The sequence below is a fragment of the Salvia miltiorrhiza genome, chromosome 8, assembly GCF_028751815.1.
Source record: "Salvia miltiorrhiza cultivar Shanhuang (shh) chromosome 8, IMPLAD_Smil_shh, whole genome shotgun sequence".
Classification (NCBI taxonomy): Eukaryota; Viridiplantae; Streptophyta; class Magnoliopsida; order Lamiales; family Lamiaceae; genus Salvia; species Salvia miltiorrhiza.
Window position 1 is genome coordinate 15,129,128 of NC_080394.1, and position 12,771 is coordinate 15,141,898.

Consider the following 12,771-nt stretch of genomic DNA (forward strand, 5'->3'; position numbering starts at 1 on the left):
ATTTACTATAATTAATATCTAAAAATGGAAAGATGAAAAAAAATATAAAAATAAAGTTACTATTTTCGGCAATCCGTAAGGGTTATTATAGATTATATAGATTTTTTTCACAAAAGTGTGTAATAACGTAAAAATGTGTGATTGCGAAAAAGTGTGTAACAGTGTAAAATACATTGTTACACACTTTTTCGCTTCTAAAACGTGTGTAATAGTGTATTTTACACTGTTACACACTAAAAGGGTAATTTAGTCAGAAATGATATTATTTTCATATTTTTATTTGTATGACTAGAATTTCCTATGACTAAAAGGTTTTCACTACATTAGGGTGCTAGGGTGCTGCCTCTATTCGAAAATGTACTCTAATTTGGATCAAACCCTAATAAGAGTCTGATTAGATTAGTGTCTTGCCTTGATAGAGATATTCGTCTATCAAAAAGTCCTTGTAGATTAGTCTCCTCTTCTTCTTGTATAAAAAGAAGATTGCATTTTCTATCACACTATAAATAATTATACCATAATGACTATAAATAGATATTTAATGTGAAAAATTAAGAAATAAATATCTTATTTTAAAATACTTTACTAAACATAACATTTTTAAGTAAAACTAAATTCAAAACATTTGATTCGCCATTCAACCTTCCACGCGCCTCCGACCTTTAAAAACCTGAAAATGTTAAATATGGAATGAGTATACAGAGTACACTCAGTGTGGGAAACATGCAATCATTGTCCACGTTAATAAAATGGTCAACACATACGCACTGCACTGTACTGTACTGATAACTGAAATTCGCACGGTGGCATACCAAGGACTTTAATGTCCTGGACCCATTGAGCGGGCCCCTGGCGAATAGGTTGCAACCTTAACTGTAACATGAAATCGCATTGTGGCATACTAAGGACGGTGAAGTCCTGGACCCATTGAGCGGGCCCCTAGCGATATAACTGAATTTACAACACATATGGCAAACACATAATATTAAAATAGACAAAGATTAACCACAACATGTACTGAAATAAATCACACACCTGAATTTTGAACTTGAACTTCAACTTGAATGCTAACTTGAGTAATTCAATTAAAATTTATATCCTAGTCGCGCCGCACCTAGTCAGATAAATTCAGATAATAAAATGTAAGGGCCTAATTAAACTTTAAAATAATAATAATAGTTTAAATCTTAAGAATTTACTATTATAAAATCCTTTAAAAATCATTGGTCTAATAGATTAATAGTAAAATATATTTTCTTATGAAAATATGGGTTGATATTTAAAATCAAATGCAATTGCAACCTATTTAGAAAGAAATCTGCCGCCCATTTAAAAACAAACTCTTCTAGGCCCAAGCCCATTCTCTCAATCACCTAACTTAAATTCACCCACCGACACACGCAGCCCCCATTTCCCCTTCTCCCTTTCTCCCTCGGTCTCCCCCTGCCGCCGCCACCAGAAGGCAGCCAATCGCCGGAGGCCGGCGGCTCTGGCCTCCTTTCTCTTCCCCCTTTCTTCTATTTCCCTCTCACCCCTCACTTCTCGCCCTCCTCCCTCATCTCTCTTCCTCCTCCCCTGCCCCTGTCCTCGCCGCACCAGCCGCAACCGCGGCCGCGCCTTCTCCGGCGATCCTTCGTCGCCTGCCAGCACCACTACCCCGTCCCTTCCTCCTCCTCGCCGACAACAGCAGCAGCCGTCATCGCCGTCCAGCCACCTCCTTCCTCTGTCCGACCAGAACAGCACAGCAGCGGCAGAGGCCACCGCGCCGCCGCCCCTGTCTCCTCCCGCTGGCCGCCGGCGCTTCGCGCCACGGCGGCGCTGTTCAACCGTTCCCCTCCCTTCTTCTGTGCTCCTCTTTCAATCTCTTCTATTTTCTTTTCTTTTCTTTTTGTAAAAGCAGTGAATATGCATTCTAATAAATTTAATGCTGTGTATGCATGTTTTAAAAAATAAGAACTTTTGTGGGAGTTTGGTTTTGTGCAGAAATAATAACTTTGTAAAAACAATTAAAATTTACCAGCTGAGATTCTGTAGGGAGAATCTGCAGATTGAATTGTGTAATGAAAGGAATAGTTGAGGAAGTGAGTTGGGGATGATAGATTGAGGATGATGGAGTGGAGTTTAAATAGGGTGAAGTTCGTGTGCAGCAAGCATTAAGCTTTTCTACAAGGCCAAGTAAAATGAATGATAAAAATTATGTGGTTAAAAAATTATGCTTACTGTTCAAGAATACTTGAGAGTGAAGCTGAAGTAAGAATTTTAGTGGCTGAAGGTGAAAACAAAGTGGCGGTTGAGGAAGAAACACGTTGCCGTCTAAGCAAATTTTTGTAAAAGAAGCTGTGAAATTTTACGAGTTAAAAGCTGATGGGCTTATGTTATTCTAGCCCAACCAAGTAAATAATATGGCCCAAGAGTAGGAAATTATGCAAATACTTATTCATGGCTAAATCTTGAATTAATGTTAAATCTTGAATTAATGTTAAATTTCTATTGCTAAGAACATAATCTATAATTTAAAGTCATTTATCTAACTTAGGGGGTTTTGGGCTGTATAATTTAAAGTCATTTATCTAACTTAGGGGGTTTTGGGTTGTGACAATATAGGCCTAATAGGTAAAAATGAATTAGATATAATTGGAAATACATGAAATTACTCAAGATTGTCAATCTCTATTTTGAAAATGCCCACTTTTTTAAATCAATGCACTCTATACCAATTTTAGTTTTTTTATTATTATTTGTGTACTCCCATGCAGCTCATAAATCTAAGTGTACCTAGGGCTGGAAAAATATACCGAAAACTCGGTATACCGGCCATACCGTACCATAAAATACCGCAAAATACCGAATTTAAGGTATACCGATTTTTTTGGTAAGGTATGATACCATACCGAAGATTTACGGTAAGGTAAAGGTATGGATTTTTCAAATACCGGGGTATACCGGTGTATACCGATACCGTGGTATATACCGAAAAAATCAATAAATATCGTATTAAAGATATATATCGAAATACGGTATGATACCGTATTACTGGTATACCGAATATTACTGTATATACCGGTGATGCGGTATCATACCTTATTCTGGTATACCTTAATATTCGATATATACCGGTAATAAGGTACAATACCTTATTCTGATATACCCCAGTTGTCCGTATAGATTGGTATACCGAAAATAGCGGTATATATCGTATCAAAATCTATAGTTTTAAAATATATAATACTCCATCCGTCCCCAAAATAAATTCATCTTTGGGGATGGCACGGGTTTTAAGGAAAAGCGGTAAAATATATTGATAGTGGAGAAAAATATGTTATAATTAATATTGGGAGTGGTGAAAATGTGAAAAAGTGCTATAATTAGTATTGGGAGTGGTGAAAAAGTGAAAAGTAAGAATAAATAAAGTATTACTCCCTCCGTCCGCCAAGATTATGTCACAATTACTATATCGAGCGTCCGCCAAGATTATGTCACTTTTCTTTTATGGCAATGCTCCTACCATCCTCTTTAATATTTTATCCTTACTAACACTCTTTATTTACAAAAAAATCACTCAAAATTCAATCTCAACCACTCATCTCATAAAGTGGTGGGACCCTTTCTCCACTACATCAAAATCATCACCAATTTTATTAAATCTCGTGTCCAAGCAAATTGTCAGAGTTTAAAATTATTTAAGGCCATTATCTTAGGGCTATTTGCAAAAATAGGCCACTATTTTTCGGACTTGCAAAAATAGGCCAATTATTTTAGTTTTTGGCAGTTTTAGGCCACATTTGAGCTCAATTCAGCATTTATAGGCCATTTTTTGGGGTCAAAATGTGGCCCAAAATAGCCTGATTTGGTACACATGTGACCTAAAAATACCAAAAACTAAAATAATTGGCCTATTTTTGCAAGTCCGAAAAATAGTGGCCTATTTTTGCAAATAGCCCTAAGATAATGGCCTTAAATAAATTTAAACTCCTTTTGTATTCCTATTTTGAGAATTCAGCTTTTTGTAACTTTCTTAGATTAGTGCACGTGCAACTTAGGAAAAAATTCCCTCAAAAAAAAAAAAAAATCTTAGGAAATAGGTCTGTCTAAGAATCCGTGGGGATAAATAACTAATATTGTGGAAATGACGTGGGTAATTATTTTGTGGGTAATTATTTTTTTGTGGGTAATTATTTTTTTGCCATAATTATATTATGTGGCTGCTGCTAAGAATCCGTGCCCAGAAAATCAGTTTACCGAGGTATAAAGATACCTAGACAATGATAGGATCATGGCAGGTCACAGGTGTAATTTCATCCGGTCTGGGTCATTTTCCTATTTTGAGAATTCAGCTTTTTGTGACTTTCTTAGATTAGTGCACGTGCAACTTAGGAAATAGTTCCCTCAAAAAAAAAAAAAATTGGCTGCTGCTAAGAATCCGTGCCCAGAAAATCTGTTTACCGAGGTATAAAGATACCTAGACAATGTGTAGTGGACGTGCAACTTTGGAAATAGGTCTGCCTAATATTAGGTATAGGATGATGGCAGGTGAATTTCATCCGGTCTTTTGTATGAGTTTAAAATTATTTAAGGCCATTATCTTAGGGCTATTTGCAAAAATAGGCCACTATTTTTCGGACTTGCAAAAATAGGCCAATTATTTTAGTTTTTGACAGTTTTAGGCCACATTTGAGCTCAATTCAGCATTTATAGGCCATTTTTTGGGGTCAAAATGTGGCCCAAAATAGCCTGATTTGGTACACATGTGACCTAAAAATACCAAAAACTAAAATAATTGGCCTATTTTTGCAAGTCCGAAAAATAGTGGCCTATTTTTGCAAATAGCCCTAAGATAATGGCCTTAAATAAATTTAAACTCCAAATTGTCATAATCTTGGCGAACGGAAGGAGTATTAGTGGTGGGGTAGTTGTCCAAAAATGAAAAGAAAGAAAGAGGAACTTATTTGGGGGACATCCCAAAAAGGAAAAAGATGAACTTATTTCAGGGATGGAGGGAGTATATATTTTTATGTTTATATTTTAAAAAATATTTATAAATTTTATAAAATGATGTATATAATCTATATTATGTGAATATATACAATTGTACATGAATTTATAAATATCATCAAATGATACAAAAACAAATAAAATATAGTATATAGTATAAGTCATACAATAAAATAAAATTGTTTATTTTGATGTTATAGTATAGTTATTATATAACTAAAATTATTGTTTTACAATAGATTATACATCTAATTTATAATAGTTACATATATAATAACATAGTTATAATATTAGTATTATATTATAAATAATATTACGTCTAACATATAAATTAGAGTAAAATTTTGGAATAGTCAAAATGGATCATAAAACGCAAATTATGGCCACTCATTGAAAAAACATAAATATTGGCCATTTTTATAGCTTTGGGACGTTTTTGCCCTTAATTGGGCGGACAAGGGTAGGGTCAGGAGCGCGGGTCGCGTGCCGGGTAGGATCAGGCACGCGGGTCGGGTTTGGCACTTATGGCACTATTAGTGCCATAAGTGCCAACGAAATTTTTTTTTACTCCCCCTGCCCTGTCTACCCCCCCGACCCCCGACCCCACCCACCCCTAAGCCAAAAACAAAAAAAAATACTCCCCCTAGATAAAAATAAATCAAATTTTACTTTTGTTATTTTATTTTATGGCACTAATAGTGCCATAAGTGCCAACGAAAATCCAAAATAAAATAAAGTAAAATGGTCTTTTTAGCACTTATGACACTATTAGTGCCATAAGTGCCAAACATGCAGAACAAATATAGAAACAACAGCATCATCTAAACCCTAAATGGATAATCTAAACCCTAAATGGAATATCTAAACCCTAGGGGAAGTGTTTAAAAAGTTTCTTTTGGCTTGGGGGTGGGTGGGGTCGGGGGTCTGGGGGGTAGACATGGCAGGGGGAATAAAAAAAAAAATCGTTGGCACTTATGGCACTAATAGTGCCATAAGTGCCTAACCCGACCTGCGTGCCTGATCCTACCCGGCACGCGACCCGCACTCCTGACCCTACCCAGTCCGCCCAATTAGGGGTATATTAGGCATATTGCCTAATTAATGGCCATAATTTGTGTTTTTTCAATTAGTGGCCAAATATTGTGTTTGCATGTTCAATGTGGCCATTTGACACAATTGTTTCTATAAATTATATGTAACTTATAACATCTATATAATTTACTATACATTACATGAATGCATACAAGTATGCGAATATAAATATTATCAAATGATATAAAAGTGAATAAAATATAATATAGTATGTAAGTTATATAATTTAATATAACTGAATTATTTATATTGATATCATAACACAGTTATAATATAATATTCTATATTATATAACTAAGATTATTGTTCTACAATAAATTATACATCTGACGTGTAACATCTATGTATATAATAGCATAGTTATAATTAATATTGATATTATATTATAACTTAGATTACATGTAACTTATAAATCTCATATAACTTATAACATCTATATTGTATATAGTATATTAGTATATACTACTATAACTTATAAATTTATAAATATCATCAAATGATAGAAAAACAAATAAAATATAGTATATAGTATAAGTTATACAATAAAATAAAATTATTTATTTTGATATTATAGTATAGTTATAATATATAACTAAAATTATTGTTTTACAATAAATTATACATCTAACTTATAATAGTTACATATATAATAGCATAGTTATAATATTAGTATTACATTATAAATAATATTACTTCTAACATATAAATTATATGTAACTTATAACATTTATATAATTTACTATATATTACATGAATGCATACAAGTATGCGAATATAAAGTGCGGTATACCGATTGAATTTTTTCGATTTTGATAATACCAATTATTTTGGTATACCGTTAAAGTGCGGTATACCGTACTTACCGTGAAAGTACGGTATACCGAAATTCAGTAAGGTATACCGAAATAAAGGTACGGTAAATATTTTGTATATTCTACATACCGTACTTAAGGTATACCGAACTAAAGTATACCGTAGGTAAATGTAAGGTAAATGTATGAATTTTCTCAATTCTGAAGGTAAAGGTAAGGTATAAGGTATGATCGATTTAATAAGGTATACCGTACTGTCCCACCCCTAAGTGTACCTGCCTTTATTGAGATTTGCAGATGGAATGAGTGAATTTGTTATTCTCTGTTGATCGAATTTATGGGTATTGGTGGGGGTTATTGGTAGATTTTGTCTTATTATGTCATAAATATACACATCTACCATATATCACTAACTCCCTCCGTCCTACTTTAATAGACTCATTTTTCTTTTTGGGATGTCCCATTTCAATAGGCTCATTTTTTTTTTTGGGTAAAAAATTGTACTTAATTAGTGTGGACCACACCACTTTACTACCACTTTCCTACTAAAAAATAATTTTTCTTAATCTCCGTGTCCAAAAGAAGTGAGCCTATTGGCGTGGGACGGATGGAGTATTATGCAAACATACTTTTCTTGGCCTAAAATTTTTCACGCAAAATTCTCTTCCTCAAATTTTTTTCGCGCAAATATACTTTTCTTCCTCAATTTTTAGTTGCGTGAATTTTGTTGCGCTATTTTAGTTTTTTGCGTCAAATTATATTCGTGACTGGTTGCGTGTAGCAGGAGGTGAGTTTTGCTTGAAATTGGATAAGCAAAATTTGGCTTGCAATCGGTGAATTTTTGCGTGAAATAATTTGGAGAGAAATAGGTGAAAATAGGAGAGAAAAGGTGAATTTTTGCGTGAAATAATTTGGATAAGCAAAATAGGTAAATTTTAGCTAGAAATAATTTTGCTTGAAATTGGATAAGCAAAATTGAATTTTGCTAGGAAAAAAAAAGAAAAAGGAAAATAAATTTTGCTTAAAATTGGATAAGCAAAATTGGATTTTGCATGAAAAAAAAATGAAAAGAAATTTTTGCTTGAAATTGAAATTTTGCTTGAATTTGGATTTTGCTGGAAATTCGATTTTACTTGAAATTGAATTTAGGTTGAAAGTGGATAAGCAAAATTCAATTGGATTTTGCTAGTTAGAAAGAAAAAGAAAAAGAAATTTTGATTGAAATTGGATAAGCAAAATTGGACTTTGCTAGAAAGAAAGAGAAAAAGAAATTTTGCTTGAATTTTCATGGAAAAAAGAATCCGTCAAAATTCACGCAAAAAATTTGGCCCAGTATAATAAATTCACACAAAAAATAAAATAATTTCACGCAAACAAATAGAACTTCACGTAAAAACAATAAGTAACGCAAATTTGCGTGAATTTGGGCTTGCGTGAATTTGCGCAAATTACTTTTGTGTTAAATTCATTTTTGCGCCAATTTCTTCCTGTATTCGCGCAAATTTTAAATAATTTAGATCAAATGACCCCGTGAATTTAGTTGTCAGTGTATTATACGCTAATTTTTTAATTAATATGCCAATCCATTACAGTAATTTGTGTGACAAATGATAAATCTTTTTGATACCAATAAAATATTAAAAAATTCAACTATGGGATGTAACAAAGTTGAAAAATGGCTATTTCTTAATATACATGTATATATGGGTTAACATAAGAAGAAAACATGAATTAGCTATCCGACATGCAGACTACTAGACTAGCTGTATAGATAGCTAGTAGTCTAGTAATGAGTGATGATGACCCCACTCTTCTACTTACGTATCCAATTTGCCAAATTTCCAGTTTATCTACTCACCAGTCACCAGTGCGGCTTTTACCCGTTTTGCGCAATCGATGAAGTCATGCATGGCGTCAAATACTGCCTCTGTCTATGAAAGAATTTTCATAAACTTTTTAGGAGAGAGTGACATGAATTAAAAAAAAATATTATTGAATATATTGAGAATGGATAAAAGGTAGTTGAATGTATTGAAAATATGTTATAATTAATATTGAGAGTTGTGAAAAGTGAAAAATAAAAGGATTATAATTGATGGGATATAGTCCAAAAATAGGTAGGAAGTTCTTTCGTGGACGGAGTGAGTATTAGTTTTAAAAATTAATAACAAAGACTAATTTTTATTGAAAAATAGTACTCCCCCCGTCCCGGTTCAATAGTCTCATTTCATTTGGACACGAAAATTAAAAAACTTACTTTTTTACTATAAAAGTGAGTAAAGGTGTGTGGGACCACATTATTTGTAATGTAAAATCATTACCAAAAATAGAAATGAGACTATTGGAGTGTAACATCCGAAAAAGGAAAATGAAACTATTGGAGTGAGATGAAGAGAGTACTTAATTAAACCTTTAAAAATTTATCCACAAAATAAACTCAAGTAATGTTTTACTCCCTCCGTCCGCGAATTAAAGCCCCATTTGAGGGTGGGCACGAAGACTAAGAAAGCTGGAAAAGGTGTTGTAGGTAAAAGATAAGGGTAGTTGTTTACTTTTTGCTAATCTTTACTTAAGAGAATGCTTGTACTTTATTGACTTTAAGCTTTCCATTTAATTCATTGATTAATTAATTTAATAGGTAGAATTCGAAATTTAATAGGCAAATGTTTCATTGATTAATTAATTTAATAGGCAGAATTCGAAATATGTGTGATAAGGATAATTGACGTTTTGGAGCCAAAATAAATTTATTAAAATATGCATCATCCACAATTCCACAGTGGCTCCAAAACTTTGGAGCCAAAAGTACAACTACACCCGCCATTACAGCTATAAATCCACATCTCCACCTCATTCAATTCCCACCTAATTTTACTCAAAAACAAAAAATTGCTATAGAAAGGCCAAAGTTACAAGATGATCAAATAAACAAAGTTGTCCAGTGGCTGTTAGAGCATAGCAGTGAAGGCAACCTTCGCCATGGAGCAAAAAAAGAGGCGGCACTTCACTTCAAAGTAAACTTGAAGGCCATTTGGAGGATTTGGAGCCAAGTCTCCAATCAAAGAGCATCCGGTGTACCTGTCCAGGTTAAATCAATTAGAAAAGGATGTATACATAAGGATAAGATGCTCATTGATGGTGAAAAAGTAAAAAAACTTTCAGTTTTAGAAAGAAGTACACTGAGATGCATGTCGACTCACCTAGGAGTGTCTAAATCTTTGCTTCATCAATGGGTGAAGGAGAAAAAACTGAAACCACATACAAATGCCATAAAACCCTTCCTTACCACACAAAACAAGCTATGTAGGCTGAGGTGGAGCCTTAAACAACTCAGTGGGGTAAGTGAGGATGGTTTTATACCATTCCAAAGTATGTACAACACCATCCACATCGATGAAAAATGGTTCTATCTTACCAAAACCAATGATAGATACTACCTCCTGCCCGATGAGGAAGAACCACATAGGACATGCAAATCAAAAAGACATATTGAAAAAATCATGTTTATGTGTGCTGCTGCGAGGCCTATCATTGATGAAAATGGCACAGTCATATTCGATGGAAAGTTAGGCATTTATCCTTTCATAACCACAGAGCCAGCACAAAGGAACTCGAAAAACAGAGTGAAAGGTACGCTGGAAGTTAAGGCAATTGCAGCAATCACTAAGCCCATCATTAGAGACTGCCTTATAAAACAGGTAAGCATACTCAATTTTTTTTTATTAAATGCTATCAGAATATTTGCAAATTCATCATATAGCCTTACTATGGCAGATGGTTCCTGACTTCATGGCCAAGTGGCCGAAGACATCAAGCAAGCACATATATATCCAACAAGATAATGCCAAACCACACATTCAAGCAAATGATCCAGAGTTTCAAGCGGTTGCAAATACTAATGGATTTAAATTCCAATTAGTATGCCAGCCAGCTAATTCACCGAATACAAATGTCAACGACCTCGGGTTTTTCAGAGCTATTCAGAGCCTAAAAGATCAAAAACCAGCCAAGAATATCGAGGAGTTACTAGAGAATGTGAAAGCTGCGTACGAGGAATACCCACCAGAGAAGCTCAATAATGTTTTCCTAACCTTACAAGGCTGCTATCAAGAGATAATCAAGTGTAAGGGTGGGAACAACTACAAGATTCCACATATGAGTAAAGAAAGACTGTCCAGGCAGGGGATGTTACCACAATGTATTCAAGTTGAAGAATCACTTGTCAAGGAAGGTCTAGAGTTCCTACAGATGGAATCAAGTGAAGAAGGCGAAATTTTAAGACTTGAAGATGTCATAGAAGGGCTGAATGAAGTGTTACTTACAGACTAGAATTCTGTAAAAGCCTATGTAATTACAGGTGAAAATGTTTACAAGGACAAACACCATGCATGTTTTTGGGGTGTTTGGAATGTAAACTTTTTGTAGATGTTGCCCTCAGACTTTAACATCATCACTGGGCTATTACAATTACCTCAATTGGCACCAATGTCACTCAATCGGCACCAACGATGCCGATTGTGCAACAAAGATGCACAATCGATATCACAGGTACATAGAGAGCATCACAGGTACACAGAGAGCAACAAAGGTACACAATCGACATTCACCATGCAAAACATAAGGCATCACAGAGAACAAATAGAGCATCACAGGTACACAATGAAGGCAGACAGAGAACGCAATCAGAGAGCACAGAGAAGGCAGCAAACACATAAGGCATCACCAGCCATCCCCACCAAAGAAGCTGAAATGAAAACACACATAAGGCATCACCAGCCATCCCCACCAAAGTAAAAATCACGATTTCACCTGGTTTAACAGAACGAGATAACCTGATTCGCTTGGCCTCCTCGCGCTCTCGTCTAAAATATTCTCTGAGGTCTGAAATTCGAGCGGCCTTCTCCCGATCGCGTCTGAAAGATTCGCGGAGCTCTGAGATTCGATCGGTCTTTTCCCTCTCTCGTCTGATGTGTTCAGAGAGATGGAAGCTATCAAAATCATAGTCCGGTGATTCAGATAGAGATTTCTCCGATTCAGAGATAGGGAGGCCCCGCGGCTCAGATTCAGAGAGAGGGAGGCGAGACGCTTCAGTATCCGGCAGCAACCACGGTGCCGCTTCAGCTACCGGCGACATCTGCTCCGATTCAGAGAGAGGGAGACGAGCCGCTTCAGTATCCGGCAGCAACCACGGCGCCGCTTCAGCTACCGGCAACATCTGCTCCGATTCAGAGAGAGGGAGACGAGCCGCTTCAGTATCCGGCAGTAACCACGGCGCCGCTTCAGCTACCGGCGATATCTGCTCCGATTCAGAGAGAGGGAGACGAGCCGCTTCAGTATCCAGCAGCAACCACGGTGCTGCTTCAGATACCGACGTCGTTTTCTCCGATTCAGAGATAGGAAGGTGCGGCGGCTCGGTTTCAGCCAGCAACCACGGCACCAATTCACAGAGATCAGAGGCCGGGGTTTCCGGCACAATCGATTCAGTTTCAAAGGGATGATCCATGGAGTAACACAACAATGGTATATTTAGGAAGAACAAGAGAGAGACGATGCAAAGAGAGAAAAACGCGGCGCAATCTAGGGTTTGGTAGAGAGAGAGAGAGGCAACTGCGAAATGAATTGGAATTCTCTAGAATTCCATTTGAGAGAGAGAGACTAAATTAATAGACATAAATTTATTTTGCATTAATTAAGGATGAATACTTAAATCTATAATTAAGTAGGTTAAAAAATGAGGTGGGATAATTAATGGCAAAGGGTAGTAATTTAAAGTAAAGAGGGAGGGTAAAAAGGTACAAAAAGGCAAATGGGGCTAACTGCAACACACTTTTCTTCGATCGTGTTCGGCTCTCTGATTCAGAGACTTTCGGCTCTC

The 12,771-nt window shown here is 35.5% G+C and overlaps 1 long non-coding RNA gene across 1 annotated transcript; it reads right to left on the minus strand.

The window, feature by feature from the left end:
• Positions 1 to 531: 531 nt before the first annotated feature.
• On the minus strand, positions 532 to 1,791 carry LOC131001340 (uncharacterized). Its single transcript, XR_009093902.1, has 2 exons — positions 1,036 to 1,791; positions 532 to 951 (listed from the first exon to the last, which is right to left on the minus strand). It is a non-coding gene; the product is annotated as an uncharacterized LOC131001340 (long non-coding RNA).
• Between the last annotated feature and the right edge of the window lie 10,980 nt (positions 1,792 to 12,771).